Source organism: Ischnura elegans, chromosome 2, assembly GCF_921293095.1.
Source record: "Ischnura elegans chromosome 2, ioIscEleg1.1, whole genome shotgun sequence".
Taxonomy (NCBI): Eukaryota; Metazoa; Arthropoda; class Insecta; order Odonata; family Coenagrionidae; genus Ischnura; species Ischnura elegans.
In genome coordinates this window covers 16,286,015-16,313,883 of record NC_060247.1, presented here as the reverse complement: position 1 = coordinate 16,313,883, position 27,869 = coordinate 16,286,015, and the positions used below count along the sequence as shown (strand labels likewise).

Sequence of the window (27,869 nt, the reverse complement as noted above, 5' to 3'; positions counted from 1 at the left end):
ATGTTTCATAAATAAAGGTCCACAATTCTGTGTGTCCCTTTTTGTTTTCATTTGATAACGAAATCCATTTTCAATATAAAGTAAATGGAAATAATGCTATAATACTTGTGCATATAATTTTATTCACATTTCTGGAATGGTACCTAACGCAACGGAGAGTATGGGCTGATTGAAGGTGGTAAGCCAACTTCTATGCACAAATACAATACTAATTTATTATTTTGGAATAAATAAGACGTTTTTTTATGTGCAATGTGTGCAATCAGGGTGACCATTTACCGGGAGGATCTTCTAATTACGGAAAGGTGTTTGTTAGTAGTCGTGAAAATGGAATGAAATTTGTGACAGATACTCGTGCAAAAATGTTGAGGGTTAAAAATGTTATGTCATTTTCCTTCCATTACTTAGCCACCATTTTTACTTTCACAGCTTATCTACCTTTGCTATTTAAGGGAATGTTAGGAATCTTTCTTAATTTCGTCTTTAAAAACATAATTTTTTAATTTGGTTGGATTCTCTGATTACCTAAGCCTTTAGTAATTACCATTTCCGCTGTTAGCCTATGCGCAATACGACACGAGAAAATATGCTTCTTTATGAGCATGAATCATTTTAAATTCTGATTCAGACCAAGCATCCTGTTGAAAGCCCTCCTGAAATTTGCATTGCAAAGAGGATAATATAAGAATTGGATTCAGGGTCGAGTTCACGTAGCTGTGGTTGCTGTTCGGGATCCAAACAGCCCTGATAGAAGTTTATCCCCAAAAGAAAGTACGAAGTATGGGAGTCAGCAGAGCATGAATGCTACCATGATGAGCCCTAGATGCCTGCTGCCTTCTTCTCCTTTTGCAGGACTATAGAGGCAGTGCCGCCCCTTTTATGGCTCCCCGGATATGTCACGTTACAGTCTGGTTCTCAGACCTGATGGGCCGAGGCGCAGCTCCACAATTGGATCGCGTGGTCCAGTTGCGGGTCGGAAGAGGCGGGTGCATCGGACGCGACGGCGGCGGAATCGGCGGCGGCGAACGCGGCGGCGGTGGACGTGGCGGCACTACGGTGGACTCGTAGCGAGGTACGTAGCCAATCGGAGTACCCTCCTCATGGTACAAGAGCAGAGTCAGGTTGCGGAACTGGTGAAGTTGATGGATCTCGCCGTTAGGAGTCGAGGGTCGGTGGTGACGTCACTCTGACAGGGTGAGCACTGCATTGCGCTCATTGATGCGTTGCACGCTGTGCTGGGTCACGGACGACCTTCTAAAGGGCATCCCGCGCGGGTTGCCTCCTAAACCATTATTTATAGAACCATCGGTCCTGGCTGTGGAGCCAGAGGCACCAGCGTACTGCCCTGCAGTGGCAGCCGCCTAGTGCCTCCCATCGGCCAGAGAATCCTCATTATACCCACTATGCATTCGAGTATGGTTCCACTGACCGATTTCGAATCGGCTCATCTTTTTTATCTCGAAGAAATCCTATTATAGAGATAGATCATAAGCAGGTAGGGAAAATAGAAGTTTGTTATAGCTGCGGTGATTTTGAACAGAATGTTCCCGGCAAACTCAGTCTCACGCACTGAAGGGTGATAAGCTCGTCGGCCGTGGCCCAAGTGATGCCAACCGATGATGGGAAGAATCCAGAGAGCGGACACGGCTCAGACCAGACCTATCATGATAAGTGCACGCTTCTTCGTCCTCTTTTGCAAGTAGCGGAGAGGTGAAGTTATGGACCAGAAGAGGTCGATGCTCAGGATAAGGAGGTTGAATAAGTGCTCGCCGTTGTAGTCGGCTGACTACCAGAACTGGCACACGAAAAGGTCCAGGATCTATCTTCCTGGTGGACAAAAGGGGGAATCAAAGTGTTGGTACAGGTTAGGAAATTACATGGTCACTACGTTAACTATCATAATTACTGTCAACGTTTACAAAGCACATGATAAGGTTAACTGATTTTCTAAGGGAATAAGAAGAGAGGTGAGGAATTGGAACAAAGGGAAAACTGCTTTTCTCATTATTTTTCACATGATGCACTTTAAGATGGTATCAATATTCAAGATACACGAGAGGGTAGTTACCGTGGTCACTTAGACTAGTGTTATGATTAAAATAAATTTTAGATAGACAATGGAAAAATGTAACATTAACTAAATTAACAAGATGGGGGAGGAAAATAAAAGAGCGGTATCCATTTGTTTTACCACTGCGCTATAAAAAAACTGTCAATGAGAAAACATCAAGAACCGGCGAGAAAAACGCATGAGCAAGAGGAAAATGTCTGAAAAAATATTATAATTCTCATAGTTAACAGCTCAGTTAACAAAAACATGACTGAGGTTTTAGATTTTGGGAAGAAGAAGAAACAATTTTAAATACATTTCACGTAAAAAGCATTCCTTATTTTATTCACTAAGGGCAGTGAAAATAGTAAATGAGAATCACTGATAGATATTGTGGGCTCATCATAGCTGTGCCTTTTCTTCGGATCAATTAGAATATAATTCCTATTGCGCACTAGTCATTGATTTGGTGTGATTTATTGTCAATTATTAATTTTACCCCTACGCCAGATAAAAACTATCAATAAGGAAACGACCAGAACGAACGAGAGAAACGGGTGGACGATAGGGATAAGTGAAGAAGAAATATTATAGTTCTCTTAGTTTACGGGTTTGCTAGAAATAAAACGATGGCTGATCGTATGTAAGACATAAGAATACATAATTATGACATTTTTTCGTGCAGTCCATTGCTTTATTCACAGGGTAACCACGCTTACCCTAAACGTTTATTAACGTTTTAGTGCATTTTACATTTATAAAAATTAAATAGAATACTATCCATCCACAAAGAGGACCACTGCGCATGTTTTCTGACGGGAAATGAACGAAGGAAGTAATTACTTATGGTTTACATCGACTTTTTAAACACTAAATTTCTTACGTATCTTCCCCATTTAAATTCGATATGTGCGCTCCTGTAGCATTCATCGTTGTTTTTAGCGTGGCTTGGAAAAGAAAGCATGAGCACGATCGCCGCTACCTCCCTTAATTTATACTCTAGGCGAGCGGGTCTTCTACGAAAGTCGCAATGCTTTCGAAGACGCGGCAAAAGAAACGACCCACCGTTCAGAGAAACAACACGTTGGCCCATTTCAACCGACAGAAAAGACCACCGAAGGAGAGTATACCTTCTTACTCTCGAAATTGAACATACGGACGTGATTAAAAAAATGTTATCAGTACGGAGTATGAGAGCAATTGATCAAGGTATACACTATGAAAAACAGAGCCTTTCTGAGAACCCATGCTCAACGCATAAGCTACTAAGTGGAAAAGCTTCACATGAAGTTTTAGTGTTAGAATTTAAGAGATGGTCTTTCGGTAAAAAATAAATTTTAGATAGACAATGGAAAAATGTAACATTAACTAAATTAACAAGATGGGGGAGGAAAATAAAAGAGCAGTATCCATTTGTTTTACCACTGCGCTAGAAAAAACTGTCAATGAGAAAACATCAAGAACCGGCGAGAAAAACGCATGAGAAATAGGAAAATGTCTGAAAAATTATTATAATTCTCATAGTTAACAGCTTAGTTAACAAAAACATGACTGAGGTTTTAGATTTTGGGAAGAAGAAGAAACAATTTTAAATATATTTCACGTAAAAAGCATTCTATATTTTATTCACTTAGGGCAGTGAAAATAGTAGATGAGAATCACTGATAGCTATTGTGGGCTCATCATAGCTGTGCCTTTTCTTTGGATCAATTAGAATATAATTCCTATTGCGCACTAGTCATTGATTTGGTGTGATTTATTGTCAATTATTAATTTTACCCCTACGCCAGATAAAAACTATCAATAAGGAAACGACCAGAGCGAACGAGAGAAACGGGTGGACGATAGGGATAAGTGAAGAAGAAATATTATAGTTCTCTTAGTTTACGGGTTTGCTAAATAAATAAACGATGGCTGATCGTATGTAAGACATAAGAATACATAATCATGACTCTCTGCCGTGCAGTCCATTGCTTTATTCGCAGGGAAACCACGCTTACCCTAAACGTTTATTAACGTTTTAGTGCATTTACATTTATAAAAATTAAATAGAAAACTATCCATCCACATTGAGAACCACTGCGCAAGTTTTCTTACGGGAAATTAACGAAGGAAGTAATTATTTATGGTTTATATCGACTTTTTAAACACTAAATTTCCGACGTATCTTCCTCATTTAAATTCGATGTGTGCGCTCCTGTAGCATTCATCGTTGTTTTTAGCGTGGCTTGGAAAGGAAAGCATGAGCACGATCGCCGCTACCTCCCTTAATTTATACTCCAGGCGAGCGGGTCTTCTACGAAAGTCGCAATGCTTTCGAAGACGCGGCAAAAGAAACGACCCACCGTTCAGAGAAACAACACGTTGGCCCATTTCAACCGACAGAAAAGACCACCGAAGGAGAGTATACCTTCTTACTCTCGAAATTGAACATACGGACGTGATTAAAAAAATGTTATCAGTACGGAGTATGAGAGAAATTGATCAAGGCATACACTATGTAAAAACTAAGATCCTTTCCGAGAACTTATGTTCAACGCATAAGCTATTAAGTGGGAAAGCTTCTCATGATGTCAAAGTGTTAGAATTTTGGAGATTATCTTTCGTTAGCTGGTATTACACGAGATCAGAAGGTGGTTATGTGGAAAGAAGAAGTGGAAAAAAATCAAAGACATTTTTTCCGTGAGGGAATAGGTTGCTAGGAAATACCGCAGTAGTTGGTGCGGAAAAAGATTCCCGCCCTACTCAAATCATGATTATATCCCGGAGTAAGGCGAATTTCAATTTATAACCCCGCAAGAAGACCTACATTCTACTATAGAAATACCTACAGTGCTCGGACGCCTATTTGGAATAATGCACCCATTCGAATTGAGGGGAGCCTGGCACGATCAAAGCACCGGCCGAAGATCCACGAACTCTGCCCCAATGCTCACACAGGTGTTTCAGAGAGTAATCACAGCCTCTTGTTGATCCAGGCATTCCTGTCCCATACTCGAGGGCCGCAGTCCGTCCGTGAAACAATGCTGCAGATGGATAATCGCATATCGACTCCAGTACCCCTCCGAACGCGATCCACCTCCGAGCTTATATCCCTAAAGGAATTTCAGAATTCATTGTCTCTTCGTTCGGAGGCATCAATAGTACCGACATGGGCAGCCACCCGCGGGCTACATCAGTCCGTCTCCTTCGCCGCCGCTTTCACTGCCGTCGTAGTATGGGGTACTAATCCCCTGGTATACCTACGCCAGAAGGTGAAATTTTGAAAGCTGAAATTTTCGTGCATTTTGACGTATCTGACGCCATATTTGAACCACAAAATCCGACTTAGATGCACATGCAGGGTGGCGGGGAGAGAAGCAACAGGTCGCTCGCGTCCCTACCCTGCTCGATTCTCCACCCCTCACCCCCAGAGTGCAATAAAATCGATTGAACAACTGATTGCGTCTATCGTCGTAAGAAGAACTATTATTAGGCATTTCACCATTCACGTTATATACCGTATTCAACAACAGAGCAGAGAGAAAAAACATCCTAATTGGGAGGATTAAACTTATTTATACAGTTTAATTTCAAATAAGCGAAAAGGTATGAAAATAAATACCAGAGCTCACCACGTGGAGGTACCAGCACTTTCAAATACCCCACCCACCCATCCATTGGCAAATAAAATGAGGAAATTATTTTTTTGTTAAGTAAAAATATTTTCTGAAACATAACCAAATGCACGTATTGCCGTAGCGCCATATTAAACCAATAAATAAATACCTTATCGGGAGGAATCATGCCGTTCGCGTGACCAGTGTACATTGAAGCCTACCAAATTACACTAGATTTCACAGCGACGAGAGGAAATGCTGGCTTCTCAGAGGCGAGCGTATACTAACCTTTCTCTCTCGCTATAACAGCGCCGTCCGACTCCGTCAGTTGGTCGTGGGCGGCTCAATATTTGGTTTGCCGATATCAACTTGCTAAATGAGTAGTTTGCGAGGTACAATACTTCAAACTTAAAGTTATCTCCATATTTTACGAGGACATTAGGCTAACAGCGTTCTGAGTTCCTCCAGAATGTTACGGGTTCTATTTAAAAATAACTTTTCAATCGAAAATTTCAAAACATACAGTTAATATTCCTCACTGCGCAGTCTTCCAAGGTTTTTGAACAGTCTGCGTCGTTGCAAAACGCTACCTTTCGCTGGTATTTCGTTTGCCGTTACTTTAATCACAGCTCAATCGGTTATCTATTGTTATCAATGGTATTTCTCCATGTAAAGTACTTCAAACTCCGCTATATATACTTTTTACGAGGAAAATAGGCTTGTAGCACTTATATACGTATTTGTCTCTAAAATTAGTGAGCCAAGTTTAAAAATCTAATTTTCAATCGAAAATTATAACATATGCGGTGAATATTCTTTACCGCGCAGTCTTCGAACGTTTTTGATCCGTCTACTTGGTTGCAAAACGCATCTCTCTCTCAGCTGCATTTTCATTTTTGGGAGGGAGGAAAATTCTGGGGGCAGCGAGACCAGGATGAAGGGGAGACGAGGCGGCGCGGCGTTGCTAGGCAATGTTAACCTCATTTGTCTCTCTGAGAGCAGACCCGTTGCTATGGTTATGCGCCCAGTCATATTGATCACAGGATCACATACAGTCCAGTATTTTCCGAAGAAGCTTGATGTATGCTGCTATCCAGGGAACATTTTCATTACTTTTAAAAACTGTTAGCAGCATGGTGAAGAAGCGATAGGTGATCTATTTGATTTCAATATTCAATATGAACAATTTACAATCGTTGGAGTAGCATTTATAAACCTTTAAATTTGTTTAATCACATAATATCGACCAAAATTTTAGAAATCCGTCCTCATTATAGTTTGTATCCCCGTGAAATGTGGATCCTGTGCTTGTCAGCGACACAAGCGGCGTCTTTTGAAAACAACTCAAATAAGCCGTCGTTAGAAATACATCGAATAATTCAACGGAGAATCCTCTGTTATAAATTATCTGGCTTGTCACGCAAACAAATCTTCTCTGTTATTTAAAGACACATTGGCCATCTACGCATATAAATTTCCCCAGTTTCCTAACAAATGGTTGGTTTGTTTCATTGCCATCCTGAGTTGTACGTTTCTTTCGAATAACAAGTGAAATGCGTGATGGCATAAATCCCCATCTCGATTCATTTGATGTAAAAAAATAAAATTCACTTGCTCATTATTAACCTTGTGGTATACCATTTTAAGTTTTCTTGGATATTACGCAATTACTCATACCACTCTTGAGGAAGAAGTGGTATAAGTAATTGTGTAATATACAAGAAAGCTCATTTGATGTTATTTTTCCCATGACGGGCAATAGTTCAAATTCTGCGACCTGTGGCTTCTCTGTTGCAATCTACGTGCATACTTCAGTCTTATGGCTGGTTTATTGACGGAATAGCAGTACTTTAAAAAATGTATGTCCTGATGAAAAATATCGATACTTCTCTGATTACATTCCCTACTTTAATTAGACACTTATTTTTAAGGCTCTCATTGGCTATTCTCCTACCAATTTCTCTATCGCTTCAATGCATAGACGGTTTAAAAAGGTTCGAAGACTACGGAGTGGAACATATTAACTGTAAGTTATATACTTTTCGAATGATGAGTGATTTTAAAAGCACTTGGTTACTGTCGGTACAAACTCAGCATGCCACCAGGCCAGAGGCTTTAGCATTAAATTAGCATTTAGGGTATATTTCCGTATAAGTTAGGTTATCAACCTTTGATGGCTTACTGCTAAAAGGTCTAATATTTTATTTTCTCTCGTAGACTTGTCAACTATTTGGGGGAGACAGTGATTTGCAAATAAATTGAGTAAGATCTCGCTAATTTCTCTATTCCTTGAATTCGCTCTTGCTGTGAAAAAAATCCCAATTTATGGATGGAAGATTAAATTCTCCCCCGATAACAATTACACTTATACTGTCTCTCAGAGTATATGCGTATGTTTCATTTTCTAGTTGGTACATGATATCAACTTCGGAATTCATAGGTCTATTAAAAGAGCGAACAGACTCCTTTTGTTTCCTTGTCTAATTGAAATCAACCACAACAAGGCTAGTGTCATATTTTGTTGCTTGAGTATCGGTTGGTTCTTTTCCATGCTTTTGTGTTCTACGCGGGGGAATATTAATGGGAATGCTGGTAACATTTGCCTTTTTTACTTTCTCTGGATCACCCGTTCCGGGAATATTGACGCTACTGTCCGGCGTTACACTTAAAAGTATACTTTCTTATTAATACTTACGCAATAAGGATTTTCTCATAAGCTACGTTAAGTCAAAGAATTAATAACTCCGCTAGAAGACCTACATCCTAGTATAAAAATACCTACAATGCTCAAAAATCCTACGAGCCACCCGTTTGGACGCCTATTTGGAATTATACACCCATACGAATTGAGGGGAGCCTGGTACGATCAAAACACCGGCCGAAGATCCACGAACTCTTCCCCATTCCTCACACAGGTGTTTCAGAGAGTAATCACAACCTCTTGTTTATCCAGGCATTCCTGTCCCATACTCGAGGGCCGCAGTCCGTCCGTGAAACAATGCTGCAGATGGATAATCCCATATCGATAACAGTGCCCCTCCGAACGCGTCCACCTCCGAGCTTATATCCCTAAAGGAATTTCAGAACTCATTGTCTCTTCGTTCGGAGGCATCAATAGTACCGACATGGGCAGCCACCCGCGGGCTACATCAGTCCGTCTCCTTCGCCGCCGCTTTCACTGCCGCCGTAGTATGGGGTACTAATCCCCTGGTATACCTACGCCATAAGGTGAAATTTTGAAAGCTGAAAATTTCGAGCATTTTGACGTATCTGACGCCATATTTGAACCACAAAATCCAACTTAGATGCACATGCAGGGTGGCGGGGAGAGAAGCAGCAGGTCGCTCGCGTCCCTACCCGGCTCGATTCTCCACCTCCCACGCCCAGAGTGCAATCAAATCGATTGAACAACTGTCTATCGTCGTAAGGAGAACTAATAGTAGGCATTTCACCATTCCGGTGGAAAAAACAACAATGATAGAATCTCGAATTTTAGATGGACGTAAAATTCCGTAATCAAAAATAGAACAGAGAGAAAAAAACCACCCTAATTGAGCAGGACTAAGCCTGTTTTTAAAGTTCTCTTTCAAATAAGCGAAAAGGTATGAAAATAAGTACCAAAGCTCACCGCGTGGAGGTACCCGCACTTTCAAATACCCCACCCACCCATCCATTGGTAAATAAAATGAGGAAATTATTTTTTTGCTAACTATAAATATTTTCTGAAGCATACCCAATGCACGAATTGCCTTAGCGTCTTATTAAACCAATAAAGAAAAACCTTATTATGAAAATCATGCCGTTCGATTGACCAGTGTACATTTAAGCTCACCCAAGGTACACTAGATTTCAAAGCGGCTAGAGGAAATACTGACTTTTCAGAGGCGAGCGTATACTAATCTTTCTTTCTCCCTATGACAGCGTCGTCCCGACTCCGTCAGGTGGTCGTGGGCGGAACTAGCGACGATTGACTGTCGGTGAGCGCAGCGTCGCTCAGGGGGCGGAATTCGGAAAAAGCCGGACAAAATAACAAAATGGATATTTTTGAGTTATAAACTTGAAACTTCGCAGGTATACTTAAAAATGATTTAAAATTACGGATATGTAGTTTATTTGACATAGATTAGACCCGTTACTGAGATACAGAGGCTCAAACGTGAGCGAATTCCCATAAAAACGCCCGTCTTCAATTTGACGTCTATTTTTAAGCACTTATATATATGTATTTGTATCTAAAGTTAGTGAGCCAAGTTTAAAAATCTAATTTTCAATCGAAAATTATAATATTAGCAATGAATATTCTGTACTGCGCAATCTTCGAACGTTTTTGATCCGTCTACGTGGTTGCAAAACGCATCTCTCTCAGCTGCATTTTTATTTTTGGGAGGGAGGAAAAATCTGGGGGCAGCGAGGCGGAGGCGCGGCGTTGCTAGGCATTCTTAACCTCATTTGACTCTCTGAGAGCAGACGCGTTGCTATGGTTATGCGCCCTGTCATATTGATCACAGGATCACATACGGTCCAGTATTTTCCGAAGAAGCTTGATGTATGCTGCCATCCAGGGAACATTTTCATTCCATTCAAAAACTGTTATCAGCATGGCGATGAGACGATAGGTGATCCATTTCATTTCAATATTCAATATGAAATGTTTACAATCGTTGGAGTAGCATTTATAAAGCATTAAATTTGTTTAATCACATAATCACGACCAAAATTTAAGAATATCAGCCCTAATTGTAGCTTGCATCTCCGTGAAATTTGGATCCTGTGCTTGTCAGCGACACAAGCGGGATCTTTTGAAAACAACTCAAATAAGCCGTCGTTAGAAACACATCGAATAATTCAACGGAGAATCCTCTGTTATAAATTATCTGGCTTGTCACGCAAACAAATCTTCTCTGTTATTTAAAGACACATTGGCCATCTACGCATATAAATTTCCCCAGTTTCCTAACAAATGGTTGGTTTGTTTCATTGCCATCCTGAGTTGTACGTTTCTTTCGAATAACAAGTGAAATGCGTGATGGCATAAATCCCCATCTCGATTCATTTGATGTAAAAAATAAAATTCACTTGCTCATTATTAACCTAATGGTATTCCATTTTAAGTTTTCTTGGATATTACGCAATTATTCATACCACTCTTGAGGAAGAAGCGGTATAAGTAATTGTGTAATATACAAGAAAGCTCATTTGATGTTATTTTTCCCATGACGGGCAATAGTTCAAATTCTGCGACCTGTGGCTTCTCTGTTGCAATCTACGTGCATACTTCAGTCTTATGGCTGGTTTATTGACGGAATAGCAGTACTTTAAAAAATGTATGTCCTGATGAAAAATATCGATACTTCTCTGATTACATTCCCTACTTTAATTAGACACTTATTTTTAAGGCTCTCATTGGCTATTCTCCTACCAATTTCTCTATCGCTTCAATGCATTGACGGTTTAAAAAGGTTCGAAGATTACGGAGTGGAACGTATTAACTGTAAGTTATATAATTTTCGATTGAAGAGTGATTTTAAAAGCACTTGGTTACTGTCGGTACAAACTCAGCATGCCACCAGGCCAGAGGCTTTAGCATTAAATTAGCATTTAGGGTATCTTTCCGTATAAGTTAGGTTATCAACTTGTGATGGCTTACTGCTAAAACGCCTAATATTTTCTCTTTAAAGGGGATAACTTTAATTTTATTTTCTCTCGTAGACTTGTCAACTATTTGTGGGAGACAGTGATATGCAAATACATTGAGTAAGATATCGCTAATTTCTCTATTCCTTACAAAGGAATTTTCTTAATTGCCTGAGCAAGGCATGCGTCGAATTTTGTTGTTTGCATCGTAATGGTACAATTCGTCGGTACAAACTCAGCATGTCACAAGCCCTGAGGCTATAGGATTAAATTAGCATTTAGGTTATCTTTCCGTATAATTGCGATCACTGTCCGTCAGCGACCCTAGCGGCAACTTTTGGAAACCCATTCAAATGTGAACAGGGTGGAAATATATCTATGGGTCGACCATAGAATCGTTTTTTGCAATATTTATGTAATCACACATTTGACCTTTGAACATATGCATTTCACCATTTTTCTGGCTCATGGGTCTCCAATGTTTTCAATGTAAGGGCAAAATTATACATTTCTCACATTTATGCTGGCCGAAGGTATAGAAATTAAAATAAGAGACTTTAAGTTAATTTCAAAAAATTGGACCATAAATATGAAAATATTAAAAAATATCTTTTTGAAAAAAATAGGTTAAACAAAATCCATTCCTGCCTTTATTTTTATCCAACCCTAATTAGTGTGACGCATAATTCTGTCGTTTTGACTTAAAAATTTCATTATAATCAGGTTTCAGATTAAATAGGCGAATTGTAGGAACTTATTTCAAAGATCATCAGACGACAGGCAACAGCCCCAGCTTTGAATAATTCAGCGATACCAGTCGTAGGATAATTATTTTTTCAAGACCAGCAGACAGGAATTTGTTTGACGGGCCGGATGTGTAGACTCCTGTCCTAGCTAATACTCATTCACATTTCGATTGTTCTAGCTATTGTCGGAACTATCGTGCATTCACACGACGATGGTTAAAACCTCTGCTGCCCTCTAGTGCTGACATCTAAAGTGAACGGGAAATTGACGGTTAGCAGAGCTGTTGAGATATGCAGGGTCACGATATTACTGTGTTCAAAGTGTATTTACCGAAAAATTTTTCTTCCGCCCATATCCTTCCTTCTTAAGGACATATCCATGAAAAAATAGAGCTTCACGAGCTTTTCGTCTTTCTCTTGTCGCTTCCGTTTCCGGTCTCCCAGCGCCTAACCATCGTAAAGTGGCAACGTTCGGAACTACGTCAACTATTGTCAGGACATGCATTCACACGGCTAGTTCGGTCAACTATCGTTAGGATGATCGCTCGGTCAATCGTAATGTGAACTAGGCATAATGGTCCACTCGTTTGCTGTCATCCTTATATCTATGTTTCTCTCAAATCATAAATGTAAAGCGTGGTGGTAGAAAGGACTGGGTCTATCAGTTGAGGAAATTCAGTTCGCAGGGTCCCAAAAAGGAAACCGAATTTTGACCATTGAAGAAGAAACTGTATCGATGTTTCTGGAAGGCGACCTCGGATGAAAGACTAGGAAGTATATTATTTCGTTGAATCTAAAAAAACTATATGTACTATTGCCCATAATCCACCACCGAGTCATTTAATTGAGATATTAATAAATTAAATAATGCATATAAGTAAAGAATTATGTCCATGGAATTCCATGCGATTAGGGAGGAGCCGCTGACTGCTCAATACTGTAAAACATCGATTTCATCTTTTGTGTTGCTAATGGACATAGATGATTTCTTTGAATGCACGATTTAGAAGCTTGATGTAATTTTGATGTAAATATCCGAGTATAACTCGTATTTCTTATTTTCATGCTGCTACATATGATCAAAAATGTTTCTGAAATCAGCGTCCGCCATTTTTTGATGTATAGGCCATAAATATGACATGACAGTGAGGAAATCAGGTTATAAAAAAGTAAAAACAATTGTAGTACTAATTCATTGTATCTTTTATTCAATGCATTCACTTTCCAGTATTTATTGAGCACGGCAATCTCCGTGGCCAACACCAAGCTCCGAACTGTGATGCATATTTGAAAAATCGATCTTAATTTTGGCGTCGCAGGCGGTCACAATTAATCTTTACGCAACATCCTTGACAGTTTTTTTTGGTATATGTGGTGTAGTCACCTCGATTTAACTCATTGATCCTTTTTTATAATCACAAAAATATAAATTTTAACATGAAATTCGATGAAAAACAACGCATTACAACGCAAACAACAAAATTCGACGCATGCATTGTTCAGGCAATGGAGAAAAGATGTCGCTCAGTAGAACGAAATTAAACACTGAACTGTGGCCCAATGCATGAAGCCTAAGCAATAAGTAGGACTTCCGCCAGTGAATGTTTTTCAACGCAATCAACTACCTAAGATTCCTTTAGGTTGTCGTGAGAAGAGTTGAGGATGAAAAAGTAAAAGGGAGTTGCTCTTTTGCACTCGTCCGGCTATACCTTGACTGTGCAGGGAATAGATGTATTTCGAATGCTACCGAATGCTACCGAATATATACTACCGAATACCGGTATTTTTTTCCCATCCATTGTAGGGATGGGAAAAAAATACCGGTATTCGGTAGTACTGAGTAAATTTTTTTCTACTCCGGTAGTACCGGCCAGTATTTAACAGCGGTACTATCGTGCCGGTACCAGAAATACCGGTACAAGTATGGCCGGTACTTCGACAGTTCTGCTATTTTTTATGTTTTATTAATCCACTTATAACTAATAGAATAGGGTAGTTTCCTTCATCAAGAAAACGAAAGGCATTGATTGCGATTATTTACCCACCATTACTGTATTCATAATATACAAATTATTTTGTTTTAGAATTCTCAGTGTAGGTACACGAATGGCAATGGTCAATTTTAACTGCATTTGAAAAGGGCCAGATTGGCGCCAATGCGATGCCACTCCACGTGACGTCACAGGGACCTAGTTTCTATACCAGTAGATAGGAGTTTTACATCGTCTGATATTACTAATGCATGCATGAGGCACAGACTTCAGGGAAACATCTTTTAACAGTCACCTATTAAAACTGCCTATGATCGGAAAGTTTCCTTCGTTTGATAAGGTATTAATAATCCTTAATTAAGCCAACCAGCTAGCAGGGTACTCTGCTACCTGCTAGCATCCTGCGTCGTATCAGCGCTCAGAGCCTCGCCCCAGGTCACCTCACTTTGCGGCAGCGGGCACCAGAATGACGTCACACGGGCTTTTCCCGGCATTCATACTTAGCCGTCGCGTTTTCGCGCGCTTGAAAATATTCACTTTTCATTTAATAGCGAAAAATAGATATCGCCATTTAAAAATCTAAAAGTGTGAAATGCGTACTCCAGGAGTAATAATCATTCGATTTAGGCGATAAAAAATAAAAGGAAACTACCCTATTGAGTGTTGATAAAATTTCATGCAAAGCTAATCTTAATGAAAAGTGGCATTAACAAAAACGGAATAATTAACGGTATACTCTTTTTTAAGAGTAACAGTATTCCTTCTTTTTCTAAGACCGTGAGTATACTGTACATATACATTCGTGAGGATTTGATTGCACGACCAGGATTTTTTCTCTATGAATGGAAATGGAATATATTTTCTCTTTCTACCAGTCGTAAAAACTGTTATGGGCGTACAGTAATCGTTACAAAAATGTTAAACGAATTTGACTGGTAGCCTATAGAAACTAGGAGGCTGCGCGCTAGGCATAGATTGATTGAGACATTGAGAATCAATATCATTAAGAGTGACACAGAGAAAATCATATTTGACCTCACTATATCTCTAGGTAACACAGAAACGATAAATTGAAAGAGAAATTTCAAGCGAAGGGATAAGTACGGGAATTCTCTTTCCGTCGAATGACTAATTAATGCGAGACCTAATTTAAATCGAGTATTACCATCTTATAAGTTAACAGCTGGTGTCTTTACATCCCCCGCGACATGTTTGTTGAGGCGTCTTGAGGGGTAGTATGTAGATTTAGAATTTTCGTTGCATGTATTTCATTCATTCATTGAATGTTAATTACGCGTGTGTCGCTCATTTTAGTTGCGGACCATCCAGCGTGAAGTGGCGGTCCTCTTTCACTTTACGTCCGAATCTTCCCTACTCTCACATAACAGCTGCCAACATGAATCTTACATGACTGCTGCCTACTGAAACAAGAACTGCATGCAATTTTTTTATTTTAAAATAATTTTGAAATATAGAAGCTATAAGTTGCTATATTTGGCATATATTTCCATTATGCATGGTAAAAATGCTCTCATTTTCAGGGAAAAGTAAGAGTGCAAAGTTCTGTTGCAAAACATTCCTTATTGTTTTGAGTATTCTACATTAAGTACTCGCAGGTTTCCATTACAGTTAATCAAATAGTACTTTGCCTTGTTATATCGGTAGCATGGGAATATTATATTTGTGAAAGGACAAGGGATAATTGCAAGCATAAGGTGATTTATAATGTCTTTATCTTTCATAGGTGTCCAACATGTTTAAATTGAGTCTTGCAGCTGCAGAATTAAGAGTTGGTGGGCTTTTATGCCGATTAGTTCTGTCTACGCCATAACAGGTAAGCCATATTTTATATTAAATATTGCTTTTTGGGATATAGACCTAGGATGCTTTTATGTGTACTATATCGCATGGACCATGTCCGTCCCCTCTGAGAACCCAATCAGGTGTTTAAGTTTTGATATGCGAACAGCATCTATTGTATTTACTCTAAATTTTTATTTTTTCCTTACACGTTATTTGATTTTTCATTTTTTGTGCTTAGCATTGGAGTTTCAAAAGCTCTGTGCATTTTTGTAATTGTTTCGCAAAGCAATGGCATTTATAATCTTTATTATTGTGACTTAATAACTAAAATTTGGGCGTCATAAACCCAAAGTCCAGGGCGGTATCATAAGGTACTTGAAAGATCAATGCTCCATATAGCATTGATTGTTTGCACATATGTGAAAGCACAAAGCTTTTATTTTATTTTAATGCTCCATATAACAATCAAAGCAATATAATTGTCACCTGCGGAGGTATTTAATGAACGTAATTCTCTTAATGAATTATATGCCTTTCATTCCTTTACGTATTAATTAATATCATGAATATTCTGGCGTAGCTGCGGCGTACAATGCTTTCTAGAGAAACTGTATTGAAATTTCCATTAAATTGCCGAACACTTGTGTTATCCAATGCAATTAGTCGATATTTACCTTGCAAGATTTAAATCATGAATATGCCTGCGTCGTTAAAATTTATTGTTAAATTCAATATAAATCCAAAAAACCTTTTATCCCCTTATGACCACCAAATTACTCGTTTGCATATAATCATACCCTTATCACAAGGCTATCGTTCCCACTTGAGGTAACAGTTTATGAATAATTTTCTTCACTGGAAAATATTTGATGATTGTTCTTCTGGATGAAATTCTTTGGATAAGAGGTTTTATATTTTTTTCCTGATAGAACAGTTAAAGTGAATAAAGAGCTTGATAACTTTTTAGTAATAATTTTATCGCCAATTAAAAATTATTTACTCATGAAATGTGCTCAAGGTGCAAAGAATTTTATCTTGGTATGGTATGGTATTTGGGGGAGGCGACTGACAGCTGAGGTCATTTGCGCCATGAGGGAAGGATAGGTAGGGAAGGGTGGAGAGAAACCCGGCGTCGGCATTAGCCTTCTCTTAACGAAAGGCGCCAAGGGGACCACGACTTAACGTCCCATCCGACGGACGGAGTGTTGCGCTTCAAATGTTCTCCACACAACATTCAAGCAGGGATCAGGCAGTCTCTGAAAATTCTCTTCCAACGCCGGGATTTGAACCCGAGCCCGCCGGGTGGGAAGCCAACACTCTAGCCACCACACCAACCCGATCAACTATGGTACAAGAGAGTACAAAACCTCATTCTCCGAATCATTTTATGACCATCAAATGTAAAGGGCATTTTTTGAGTTCCGTACTTCGTTTTATTGACGCAGCATCCTTGCTGATTGAAATTCATGCGAAAAAAGCTTCTCAGTAGTCGCCGATGGTTCGATGCATTTCCGAATGCTTCTCTCAGTTTATGTCGTGAGGATTGGGCGCGGATAATCATTGATACCATATTCAGTGAATTAATGCGGCATCAAATACCCCCAGCAGATACGCATCGGAATTAGTGAAATATTTACTATTTTTTCGAGCGTACCTGATGTGAATTGAGACATTTTTTATGTTTCTTTCAGTCACGGTTCCTCTCTATCATTTGAGCCTTCATCGAAACGATTATATGTATTGTATATATGTATTGTATACAAAACGTTTATATACAATGACAATAGCATACATTATATAATGAGCAAAATTCAAAGTTAAAATGCGAGTTACATGATGTATAAGAAAAATGAGGAAGGAAGGAAATAATTGCGGAGGTAGTCGGGTGAATTTTTAGGGAAATAATAAAAAGGATAATGGAATTCCAGTTGATTGGGTAAAATTCGGTTAATGAGGCAGTCTGATGAAATCAAAGACCTAAAGAAAAACGTGAGTAGGATGTCCGTCAAAATGAAAAATTAATCGAGATGTTGAAGACTATATTTAATTTCAAAATTTAAAGTGAGGCCAGCAAGACATTTAAAAAAAGGGGGTTTACAGGTTCGACTGGATAATTGTTGAACTGAATATGAGATATTGCTGGGAGGTTTGTATAACTTCACACCGTCTGGAAGACCTACATCATAATCGATCGATCATTGGAGCGGGAGCTAGTGAAACAATTTTACGAGAGGAAAAATACTTGGAAAATGAAGGTATCGCACCTGGAGTTCTTGTAACTAGAGAACTCTTCTGGAGGTGAAGCCAGGAATGACAAGCAATCCTATGAACCTCACAAGCACTAGGTAATGCATGATAGGAAAAAGCTGCACAAATTCGTCTGAGAGATATAGAGTTAAGTAACTTGATTCGCGGCCGAGCTTTAGGCCACCGAGTACGTCCACCGGGTTGCGAATCGGTTGTCGGTTGGGGTCCAGCCGACCTCTAAATATCGAGGTTAGGTGCGAGATAAGTGAGTTATCTCGAACGAATCGTATTCCTAAAATAGTGCCTCATTTTCGCTTCGCGACAATCCGATTTGGCTGATTGATTCCTCTCCGGCTGACAAACGCGTCCAAAAGCCGCTCGCAAATTCACCCATTTTCGTGCGAACGCCTCCATCTTGTGCTGTGTCCGGAGGGGGGAGAAGTGGTATGGCGGATCAAAGCGTCCTCGTGTTGCGAAGTCGTTGCTTGCCGTGTGCGACTTCCGAGGAAATTTAGGTGCGAGCTCAGGATGGCGAGACTGACTGCGCCGGAATCACGTGCCGGCAAATTCGGCCCCATGCCACGCCTCGGAAATGGGAGGCGCGGCGGCGGGGTGCGGGTGAAAGTACCGAACAGTCGGAGGTATCGCCAAAGGAGGCCCCGAGGAGAATAGAAGTGGATAAGGGAGGGTTCCGTTGTGACGACATCTCCGCCGTCTTAATCCACTGAGCGTAGATATTTCTATACTAGGAACATGTGTGGTGGATGCATTTGGCGATGGAAGATAAAACGGTGATAATCTCAGAAAAAAATCGTAAAATTTTTGTGCGGTCCCCGTGCCGCTGTAGGAGTTTTCCCTATTGAGCGAATTTTGCATTTATTGATACCTTAAACTGTGAAACCCAGTTTGCATATATTTTAAATTTGTGAATTTACTTCGTTTGAAAGGAAAATTTCAAATGATATGTTTTACTAGGAACATTTTTAATTTATGCTTTTTTTTTGTAAACAAAGGTGGTTTCCGGGTTGACCATCATGAAATATTATGGATAATATTTTTACAAGCCGCTGCCGCAAGTGAGGTGACCTTGGGGCGAGGCTCTGAGTGCTGATACGACGCAGGATGCTAGCAGGTAGCAGAGTACCCTGCTAGGTGGTAGCGCTTGGCTTATATAAGGATTATTAATACCTTATCAAACGAAGAAAACTTTCCTACTTTAGCTAGTTTTAACAAGTGATTATTAAGACATGTTTCCCTGAGCTCTGTGCCTCATGCATGCATTGGTAATCTCAGACCATGTAAAACTGCTATCTACTCGTATAGAAACTAGGTCCCTGTGACGTCACGTGGAGTGGCATCGCATGGGTGCCAATCTGACCTTTTTCAAATGAGGATAAAAATTGACCATTGCCATTCGTCTAAACCGGTATTTATAAAACCAAATAATTTGTATACTATGAATACACTAATGGTAGGTAACGAATAGCAATCAATTCCTTTAGTTTTCTTTGATCAAGGAAACAACCCAATTCCGAAAAATTTTCTTGTTGCTGCCTTCAAATCATGTAGGGTCAGTGATTCAGAAGAATGCTGTTTTTTCCGTTGAAAATTGAAAATAAATCGTATACTTAGGCTGTTACCCTCTGTAATTTGGTAAAGACGTGCCTGCGGACCACCGGAAAATAGCCGTTTTAGCAAAGTTAACAAAATCGTTATTGTTCATCGCAGAAACACTGTTCATAAACGTACTTTATTGTTTGATTGGCAGGAGTGTGATGAAAAAATAATTTTTTGACGATCGGATTGATTGATTGATTTTCAAATTGCAGTCAGAGCGGTCACTTTTCGGGAGGGAGGCCCCCCCGCTGGTAGGGTCGATGAGACGGTCCTGCGTGGGTGAGCTCGTCGAGGATAGGGTCCCGAATTAGCGACCCTTTGGAGGGTGTACCACGCCCTTTATTGAAGTACGTGCTCCATGGGCCCGCGAAACGCATTTTAACCTTTTCGCCGCATGAGAGGAGAAGGTTTTCGGAGATTGAACAACCGTGAAAGGGTTAATGTATTTAGTAAAGGTATGTTAAATGGAAGCCACTTTTGGAAAATTTCCAAATCTGTGAAAAAAATATATTTAATCTAAAAGTTATTCACAACCGTATTGTATCAAATGAAATACATATTAAAACCATTTTATTACATATAAAAAATAACAGGAAAAGTTATTAGAAGGCAATGATTGAAGCGTTTCTGGATATATTTTATAAATAAAAAGTTTTTGGCATGTATTTAGAAATACATGCAATTAGAGATAAAACACACTACTTACCTCATAACTAGTGGGCAGAGGAAGGAAAATGTGAGAAGCATGATTGGAATCATTCTAAGCGCGTAGATTATGTGAGATTGATGTTTTTGAAAACAATTACAACAACAAATTGTTTCCCTTATAATGATTGTGGAAATCGTTATATTATACGAGCACGTGCCCCCCAGGACACTTTAAAAATATACAATATTTTGAATACCGCTATCATGACTTTCGTTTTTTTAGTATACTACGGAGCATTAATCATTTAATTACATATTAATAACTTTAATATTTAAATAAGGAGAATATTTCACATAGTAATCGGTATATGTTGTTTTTCATCTCAAATATAAGAAGACACTTTGCCTGCCAAGCCTTTGTACCCCCCTCCAGAAAAATTCTAGATCCGGTATTGTTCCCCCGGCCCAATAAAATGGTAAAATATATTTCATTTGGGTGACAAGTTTTTCTGTAAAATGCTCACGAATTAGATTTATCTGGTTAATTATTGGGAAATACCATGAAGATATTGTCTGTTTTTACATTATTTCGTACTGAAACACCGAATCCGTTTGAAAATCTCCGGTTGCAACTGCGGTTGTAATTACTCACATGTAAGGAATTCGTGTTTATATTCTTGATTTTTTGAAAAAATAAATGGCGATGACAAATGTGACTCTTGCTGGGGCCCTTACACACATGTCAACCTATACTCCATTTACGCAATTTTTAAGGATGCTTTCCAAATACTTTGTACCAACAGCCCCTGTGAGTCCTCGTTGTTTAATATTATATACCCTAGCACCCCTACTTGATTCAGATTCGTCCAATAATGTAAAGGGAATACTTCTTACTCTTTCTCATCAAAGCTTTCCTATATTTGCAATTGTATTTTTTTTTTAAATTCCCCTGAAGACAGGCGCCGTTTTATATCTTTCCAAAAGATTTTTTCTAGTCCCGCCTTGCCTCGTTTTGCGAAAAAGCAAAGAGAATGGACTTAGGGTTCAAGCACTAAGAACTCGAAGTGGCTCTCCATCTTCTTTTATGCCATTATAATTTTCATCGTTTTATGAAACGTCTTGGTTATGGCTCCTTGTCGCTTCCATTTATCATAGTAATGGATTTTTATACTGAAAAAATATTATTTCAAAAATTTATGGATTTAATGTACTAACCGAATCAAAGTCTGTTATCACGGCACTTTATTTATAAAAATTAACCCATGTAAAAGCTTTTTCTCGGTAACCTTATGTTATTTGTAGCCAATCAAAGTCACGTATATATTGCTCGATTCCTTTAGTACCAATCTTTGTTAAATTATTTACTGCTTTTTTTGCTTTTATAGTTGCATACTTCTTTCCATCCTTGGATTGATACTCTGATACAATCCTCTTAATCTTTCATAACTTGAGGCGTTCTAATAACATTACTTGGAATGCATGCGAATGTTATATTTTACCTCAAGACCCTTGCAAACGCTTAACTGTAGTCTGCATTTAATTGAAAATAATAAAGCTAAATTGCTTTCATTACTTGCCACTCATTTCCTGCATTCCTATCCTAACGTTCTACTTCTAAAGACCATCTCTTAAATTCTAACACTAAGACTTCATGTGAAGCTTTTCCACTTAGTAGCTTATGCGTTGAGCATGGGCTCTCGGAAAGGCTCTGTTTTTCATAGTGTATACCTTGATCAATTGCTCTCATACTCCGTACTGATAACATTTTTTTAATCACGTCCGTATGTTCAATTTCGAGAGTAAGAAGGTATACTCTCCTTCTGTGGTCTTTTCTGTCGGTTGAAATGGGCCAACGTGTTGTTTCTCTGAACGGTGGGTCGTTTCTATTGCCGCGTCTTCGAAAGCATTGCGACTTTCGTAGAAGACCCGCTCGCCTGGAGTATAAATTAAGGGAGGTAGCGGCGATCGTGCTCATGCTTTCTTTTCCAAGCCACGCTAAAAACAACGATGAATGCTACAGGAGCGCACATATCGAATTTAAATGGGGAAGATACGTAAGAAATTTAGTGTTTAAAAAGTCGATGTAAACCATAAGTAATTACTTCCTTCGTTCATTTCCCGTCAGAAAACATGCGCAGTGGTCCTCTTTGTGGATGGATAGTATTCTATTTAATTTTTATAAATGTAAAATGCACTAAAACGTTAATAAACGTTTAGGGTAAGCGTGGTTACCCTGTGAATAAAGCAATGGACTGCACGAAAAAATGTCATAATTATGTATTCTTATGTCTTACATACGATCAGCCATCGTTTTTTTTCTAGCAAACTCGTTAACTACGAGAACTATAATATTTCTTCTTCACTTATCCCTATCGTCCACCCGTTTCTCTCGTTCGCTCTGGTCGTTTCCTTATTGATAGTTTTTATCTGGCGTAGGGGTAAAATTAATAATTGACAATCAATCACACCAAATCAATGACTAGTGCGCAATAGGAATTATATTCTAATTGATCCGAAGAAAAGGCACAGCTATGATGAGCCCACAATATCTATCAGTGATTCTCATTTACTATTTTCACTGCCCTTAGTGAATAAAATAAGGAATGCTTTTTACGTGAAATGTATTTAAAATTGTTTCTTCTTCTTCCCAAAATCTAAAACCTCAGTCATGTTTTTGTTAACTGAGCTGTTAACTATGAGAATTATAATATTTTTTCAGACATTTTCCTATTGCTCATGCGTTTTTCTCGCCGGTTCTTGATGTTTTCTCATTGACAGTTTTTTCTAGCGCAGTGGTAAAACAAATGGATACTGCTCTTTTATTTTCCTCCCCCATCTTGTTAATTTAGTTAATGTTACATTTTTCCATTGTCTATCTAAAATTTATTTTAATCATAACATTAGTCTAAGTGACCACGGTAACTACCCTCTCGTCTATCTTGAATATTGATACCATCTTAAAGTGCATCATGTGAAAAATAATGAGAAAAGCAGTTTTCCCTTTGTTCCAATTCCTCACCTCTCTTCTTATTCCCTTAGAAAATCAGTTAACCTTATCATGTGCTTTGTACACTTTGACTCTAATTATAATGGTTAACGTATTGACCATGTAATTTCCTAGCCTGTACTAACACTTAGATTCCCCCTTTTGTCCACCAGGAAGATGGGTGCTGGGCCTTGTCGTTTGCCAGTTCTCGCTGTCAGCCGACTACACGGCGAGCACTTAATCAACCTCTTTATCCTGATCATCGACAACAGAAACATCATCGAAAAACAGTTAACCTTATCATGTGCTTTGTACACTTTGACTCTAATTATAATGGTTAACGTAGTGACCATGTAATTTCCTAACCTGTACTAAAACTTAGATTCCCCCTTTTGTCCACCAAGAAGATGGGTGCTGGGCCTTGTCGTTTGCCAGTTCTGGCTGTCAGCCGACTACACGGCGAGCACATTTTCAACCTCTTTATCCTGAGCATCGACCGCTACTGGTCCATAACTTCACCTCTCCGCTACTTGCGAAACAGGACGAAGAAGCGTACACTTATCATGATAGGTCTGGTCTGAGCCGTGTCCACTCTCTGGATTCTTCCGATCATCGGTTGGCATCACTTGGGCCCCGGCCGACAAGCTTATCACCCTTCAGTGTGTGAGACTGAGGTTGCCGGGAACGTTCCGTTCAAAATCACCGCAGCTATCACAAACTTCTATTATCCCTCCCTGCTTATGGTCTATCTCAATGGTAGGATTTTCTTCGAGATAAAAAAAAGGTGCCGATTCGAAATCGGTCAGTGCAATCAAATTTGATTGTATAGTGGCGATAATGAGGATTCTCTGGCCGAGGAGAGGCACCATGCGGCTGCCACTGCAGGCTGGTGCGCTGGTGCCTGTGGCTTCACGGCCAGGGCCGATGGTTTTTAAAATAATGGTTTAGGATGCAACCCGCGGGGGATGCCCTTGAGAACGTCGTCCGTGACCCAGCACAGCGTGCAACGCATCAATGAACGCAATGCAGTGCTCACCCTGTCAGAGTGACGTCACCACCGACCCTCGATTCCTAACGGCGACATCCGTCAGCTTCACCAATTCCGCAACCTGACTTTGATCTGGTACCGTGAGGAGGATACTCCGATTGGCCACGTACCTCGCTACGAGGTCATATCGCACTTTGAGGGTGTGACCGTGAATGTTGAGTATGTCACGTCCAGCACTACAGACGTCACGTCTAGGCCTCCGCCGCCGCATCCGCCTCCTCCGACCCGCAACTGGACCACCGGATCCAATTTTGAAGCTGGGCCTCGGCTCATCAGGTCTGGGAACCCGACTATAAGGCCACATATCCGAGATTCGGAAAAGGGCGGCACTGCCTCTGTAGTCCTGCAAAAGGAGAAGAAGGCAGCAGGCAGCTATGGGTCATCATGGGAGCATTCATGCTCTGCTGACTCCCATACATCGTAATTTGTTTTGGGGATGAACTTCTATGAGGACCGTGTGGATCCCGAAATCTCCACGGCAACCATATGGCTCGGCTATGTGAACTCGACCCTGAATCCAATTCTTTATCTTCTTTGCAATGCAAATTTGAAGGGGGATGGATTTCAATAATGATGCTTGGTTTGAATCGGAATTACAAATGATTTATGCTCATAAAGGAGCATATTTTGTCGTGTCTTAATTGTAAAACTGCGAATTTGACTGGGTACTTGTTTCAACATTTTTGGAATCGAGATCTTCGTAGCTTTTTCGTTCAAATTGAGAGTGCATTCATTTTATAATTTTTCATAGGTGAAAATGTTTTTTTAGCACTCTTAAGAACAAATTTTCATAATTTTTCGCAGTGGTAATTATGTCTTCTGTGGTTTCTGTTTAAAAAAATACAGTTCAAGCCGTGAGGAGGAGACTGAAATTTAATTTTCATACCGCATTTTTACAAATTGTGTAATCATATAAGCTGTTTAATAACAACATAATTGGCACTTCATCTTGCGAGACATAATAATGTAATTTCTATAAATTAAAGAAGTATTATTTTTCGTCCGATTATTCTCTATTTTGTCTAATTATTGTCTATTCATGGCAAAAAGTCAAGATAGCTTTTCATTAGTTTTAGATTTTCAAGATCTGCCAGGTGATACTTTAAACTACGGCGTGAGAAACTGCGAGCCCTAAGATGCCGCATGAAATTAGAAATGACAGTAAATGAATGCGTTGCTAGTGATATGGATCAGAGCTGGCTCATATTTTTGTGACTGATTTTTAGGGCATACGGTTCTAATGTGACCAATGTCCATGGTGCAATGACAATTCCCTTCGAAGGCAAAACAATGCTTTCATTTGTGCAAGAAACTCTCTCATATAACATACCTTGTGCTGAGTTTATCTTCCATTCATTGACAAGAGACAGAAAGCTATATTTTAACGAGTACTTAAAAATTTGGATATATTTATGAGACTGCATAATCAGTGAGAAGGGTAATAGCTAAAAGGATTTATACATTTAACCAGGTGAATATCGATACTTTCGTTGCATAACGCCTGCTTATGCTGCAACATTTTCAGAGAAGTTGAGAAAATTCGAGTTAGTATTGCTGCTCAATAGATTCCTGAAGTCTAATTTTGAGTCTTCAAAGGCTTTTATATCTAAGTTTTTTTTTCTCCTCGCAATTCCGCTTAAATTTTTCTCCAACTGACTTAGCTGGTTGCCAGTGAAAAAAATCTTTTGAAACATTAAAAAAAAAAACCTTTCTACCTAGTACGAAGGTAACTTTCACGAATATTCCGCCGTAAATGATTGAAATGGCAATCCAGCCCGGATATTCCCAGATAATCATTGTTCACTTGCGTTGTGACAGCTGGATACCAGTCCAACTTTATACTCAAGACTAATTTGGCAAAAATTTTACGAACGCATTACTGTATTTGATTAAAAAATTTGTCTCATTCTATAAAGAAATTTACTTAAGCGTAAACGTTGACATAAAAATCATGGGCACTAACAACTTTGGCTCATATAAAATATACTAAACCTTCATTTTGACAAACTTAAAGTTCTTATTGAAGAATTTCGGTAATGTATCAAAATTCTTGGGAGAACAGAGATAAACACACCTTCATGAATTCGGCTTTATCCAAAGCACAACGCAGGCGGTATACTCTTCATTGCTTCAATGAAAACTCAGTACCTACGTTCTAAATCATGGAAATACCACAGACTACTCTCCCTTTTCAAGAAGAAGTTGCAGAGCATTCGGATTAACTGGGCACTGGTTTACAGCTAATTTTAATGAAAACCTTCATTACTCATTGGATGGAAAAGCGAGTAGCTGACAAACAGTTTTTTGATAGTTAAAAGTGATTTCAAGCAGTTTATATATTTTACATTTACACCGTTTGGTTTTTAGCTATTTTAAAATACTTAATATAGACCTAATTTTTAAAAATTAATATTTACAACAATTTTAATTTTTTTTCCATTAAAAATAAAGATATTTTCATAAAATATATTCCAAAATCCAAAAATATTACATAAGGTCATTGATAATAGTAGATAATGCAATCCTGAATAGAAAGGTAGTTCTCATGGCCAGTGCATTTTTTGTGTAAAATAGAAACAAGAGTAGTTTACGTATGCTCAATATGTTTCCTTCAGGTTATTAAAAAAGGGTTAAAATGTTTGAACCGGCATTTATTTAGAGTTGATATTCACAAATTTTCTAATCAATAAGTGAAAATTGAAGATTTTGAAAAATAAATTTTCAACACAGCTTTGATTTACGCTCAAAAATATAGTATTAGGATAAATTGAACGTGCAAATCCATTTATAATAGGAAAAAAATCAAAAATCGCAATTCGAAACGCATAACGGCGAGATCCATCAGCTTCACCAGTTCCGCAACCTGACTTTGATCTGGTACCGTGAGGAGGCTACTCCGATTGGCCACGTACCTCGCTACGAGGTTATATCACACTTTGAGGGTGTGATCGTTAATGTTGAGTATGTCACGTCCAGCATTCCAGACGTAACGTGACGTGACGTAACGCCTGGAGACCCTCCGCCGCCGCGTCCGCTCGCGCCGCCATTCCCTATTAGAGAAAAAACCTATCACGTAATCGTACATATTTATGTATGTTACCAGTCAATTTAGTTATAATTCTATTGTAATAAGGTACTGAAGAGCTAACATTTTGGACTGGTTGCAATCTTTACAGAAGAAATTCTTCTTCCAAACACGCTCAACAGCACTAAATTACCTCGTTCCCTTATTAGTATTTTTACCATTCTGCTCGTAATATGGTCAAAGGGTGTGAGCAATGCCCGAAGAGCATTACCACGTGAATACATGTTTAACGGTTCAGAATTGTGACACTTATATCCGCTTAGTAGCCTACATAGCTCGAACGTAATATTCTATCCCTCTTTGAAATTATATTTTTAGTTTTTTGATATACCGTTCAATTTATTAAATAGGTATGTTATGTGCAGTATTCATTAACGAAGTAATATTGGGGAAATTTTTTCGCAGCTTTTGTTGA

The 27,869-nt window shown here is 39.0% G+C and overlaps 1 long non-coding RNA gene across 1 annotated transcript; it reads left to right on the top strand.

The window, feature by feature from the left end:
- Window positions 1-861: 861 nt before the first annotated feature.
- Window positions 862-26,754, top strand: LOC124153426. The gene is made up of 3 exons (XR_006863642.1): window positions 862-1,072; window positions 15,765-15,854; window positions 23,495-26,754. It is a non-coding gene; the product is annotated as an uncharacterized LOC124153426 (long non-coding RNA).
- Window positions 26,755-27,869: the final 1,115 nt, after the last annotated feature.